This window comes from Limulus polyphemus, unplaced genomic scaffold (genome assembly GCF_000517525.1).
Source record: "Limulus polyphemus unplaced genomic scaffold, Limulus_polyphemus-2.1.2 Scaffold1501, whole genome shotgun sequence".
Taxonomy (NCBI): Eukaryota; Metazoa; Arthropoda; class Merostomata; order Xiphosura; family Limulidae; genus Limulus; species Limulus polyphemus.
This window is the reverse complement of record NW_013667111.1, coordinates 260,874-264,573: the sequence shown is the minus strand read 5'-3', so window position 1 is coordinate 264,573 and position 3,700 is coordinate 260,874.

Here is a 3,700-nt window from a genome sequence, read left to right as displayed (position 1 = left end):
GTGTAAGACTAGAGGGAAGGCAGCTAGTCATCACCACCCACCGCCAACTCTTGGGCTACTCTTTTACCAACGAATATTAGGATTGACCGTCACATTATAACGCCCCCACGGCTGAAAGGGCGAGCATGTTTGGTGGGACGGGGATTTCGAACCCACGACCCTCAGATTGCGAGTCGAGCGCCTTATCCACCTGGCCATGCCGGGCCCACTCTCTAGCACAGCTAGTGGCATATCCATGATTACCCCGAAGGGGGGGGGGGCGACAAATTAACTGCTCAGATAAGCTTGGCAGATACCAAAGATGCGTGACCAGGTAGACCAGTATTTCTTAACCTTTTTTGCTCTATGCCCCACCTCGACTCCTCAAAAAAATTTGATGCCCCCTTAATATAAAAACAAATTTTGTGTTGAAAAGGTATAATACTATAATGTAAAATCTAGAAATGTACCAAAAAAAATAGGAGTTTAATTAATATTAAACTTTATATCTTTAGAGCACTTACTAACACTTTCATATTTTTTTATCGTGTGAAATTCACTAACATTCGAACAACAATGCAACTTACCGCATCGCTTCTACACCTCACAAAGTTATTGTTTAACTGATCCGAATCTAGCGATCACCGACAATAAATGAATAACAAATTTAAAAACCGTGTCAGACGACTCAGTTTTGAGTCACGGAACGGTTTTCGCTCTTCACACCCAAATGAAAAATTGTTCTTGTTGTAGCATTTTCAAATTGCCCCCCCCCCCCCAAATATATTCAAATTGCCCCACGTTCAGAATCACTGAGGTAGACATTTCAAATGGCAAATTAAAAGAAATATTACAAGATATTTGGAGGCGGAGGAATCATCACCTTTAGTCTTTCAAAGAATGATTAACTTTGAAATTGAATTTGAATGGAAATTTGACAATAAAAAGCTAAAACTTGAGACCACTGTTTGAGAATTTTAGACTGCTGTTATTGTCCAATAGTTTGGTTTAGTTTGTTTTGAATTTCGCGCAAAGCTACACAAGGACTATCTGCGCTAGCCGTCCCTTTCTTTAACAGTGATAGACTAGAGGAAAGGCGGCTAGTCAATACCATTCACTGCTAAGTCATGGGCTACTCGTTTACCAACGAATAATGGGATTCACTGCCACATTATAACGCCACCACGGTTGAAATGGTGAGCATGTTTGGTGTTACGGGGATTCGAACCCACAGATTGTGATTCAAGCGCCCTAACCACCAGGCGTTGTCCAATAGGAAGAACACGCCTGGATATGCTACTGTAATAATATTAGGCATTGATGGATACTGTATTCTGTTATATTTGTCTTTATCTCTAATTATATGCAAATTTAACAAAAACTCAAAGTAAAGCTGATAAAACCACGTTGTACACACATAGTAATTGTATTCTCTGACTCGAACAACAGAACACACGAGCATTTGATCACTGCAGTATGAAGAGGTTTCGAATGGTGAAAGGAAACAAACTGATTAGTTGCATAAAAACAAGCGCTTTTTATTTTCACTAATAGCCCTGCTGGAAACAAAATATTCGCCAGTAAGCAAATAACAATGAGGAGAAGACGTAGCACAACACGGGTTAGTCTTGACTCTCTCTCAGAACTGCAAAGAATATCTATGAACTCCCAGAAACTCCTCTCATCTCTTTAGCTGACCAATCACGAGATGGATTGCAAGAATCTGGAAGTATCCTTGCCTCGTGTAATAGTTGTAAGGCAGCCTCACACTCAGGGTTGAGCAGAATACAACTATTCCATGAAACTTCTGGTATCGTCGATCTATTCATGCTGTAAAGAGTACTATTTCTAGAGCTAAATTAACATGTGATTTAGACCAGACACATCAGGTTCTTAGCTACAACTCTAGCAAAATTCAAGTATATTGTTATCGTGATAAAGATACATACTATAGGAGAGTGAGTTATATTCATGCTACATCCATAACTGCCAAAAATTGAAGAGGCAGAAAGGGATAAATGAAATTCTGAGACAAATGACTAAAAAAAAAAAAGGCTAAGAATGAAGATTTAAGACAGCGAGAAGATCAGATAGTAATAGATGTAAAGACAATGAGGAAGGAGTACATTTCAAAAAGATTAAACACAGAATGTGAACCGGACGAAGCAGAGATTATAGCACAAAAACGAGTAAGTTGATAATGATTTTTAAATATTTTAATTAATTAAAAAAGTTGTTTCATTTAACTTTATATATTGTTTAATTAATATGTTTTAACGTGACCCTAGATATAGATTTAATTGCATTAGTCTTAGTTACATATTCACGGATGTAATATCCTTTTTGTAAGTCTTGATATATTTTTTTCATTTATTGGTTTAAGTCAAAAGAGCTAGACAGCCTTTTTAATAAAAATATAATCTTTATTAAATTTAAATAAATAGACATTTTAGTTTTAATTATTGTTAGAGCTACATTTTACTTTATAACATACGAATGAATAACTGTAAGTAATATTTATTTTTATAATTTAAACGAGAAAGACTCCCAGAGAGTGTTTTTTCATTTTGTAGTAACAAACTTAAAACATACACTAAACAATTATTCACTCTGAAAAAAATGCAGGTTTAGGTGCCAATATTCTATTTCTATCACAATTTGTTCTCTTGTTTTGACCATTTTTCAAAATTTCAATTTGTTATTATTATAACGAAAGTAGTTGACCTTCAGCATGATCTGGACCTTCGAACTAAGTTAACCAAAACTGATCCTTAATAGACACTCAACCTTCATTTCAAATTTGATCAATTCAACATGAAAACTAAAACTTTTTTTTTTGAACAAACGTATTTTCTTAACATTATGAACTAAGTTGAAAACTGTTAGAATTATACTGTTCACACATACCCACAGGAATGAATACATTACCCCCGCCACATGGTGGGAGTAATTAGGTAATGATGTTCTTTAGTTGTGCACAATACATTGATAGCCGACACGCCACAAATCGTGAACATAAAATTATTTATGATATAAAATTATACCTGTTTCTGAGAATAAAACCTACTTAGAGTCTAGCTTGGTGTTGGCTTGCATTGAAAGCTATGTTCTATGATAACAAATCTTACGTGTTTAGATTATTTAAAAGCACATTTAACTTAAATTATCACTGGCCTTAGTTCAAAAGGCTTGATGAGTCAGGGAGTTAATCAGTTAGTTAGTCATTCAATTAATCAATGAGTTATATATTTAGTAAATTCAAGGCTGTACATTTTTTAAATTTAGTCATAGATATGAGAGGAAACTTAACAAGTAGGTGACTGTTTAATTTTATTTGTGAGTTAGGCCTATCGCTCAATGAGCTTGTGGAACTTGTAGTGGAAGAAATAAGATTCTTTCTTTTCATTAAATGGACTAGACAGAAAATTTAAATAATATCAAGAAGAAATTTACAGAATGTTATAGGAAAAACAAGAAGAAACAAGCAGAAGTTTAAGAGAGAGTTAAAAGAAATAGTCATAAACTGTAAGAATAACTGATAATAAAAACTTGATTGGAAACAAGACTGAAGAAGCTATTGGAGATATATAAAAATATTATAATAGCAACATTGAAATAGTAAAAAAAACATATATGAAGAATGCACTTACAAAACTAAAGAAGCACAAAAATGCATCAGCAAAGTGCAGAAAGATTACAACAGCAAAATAAATGAGGTAGA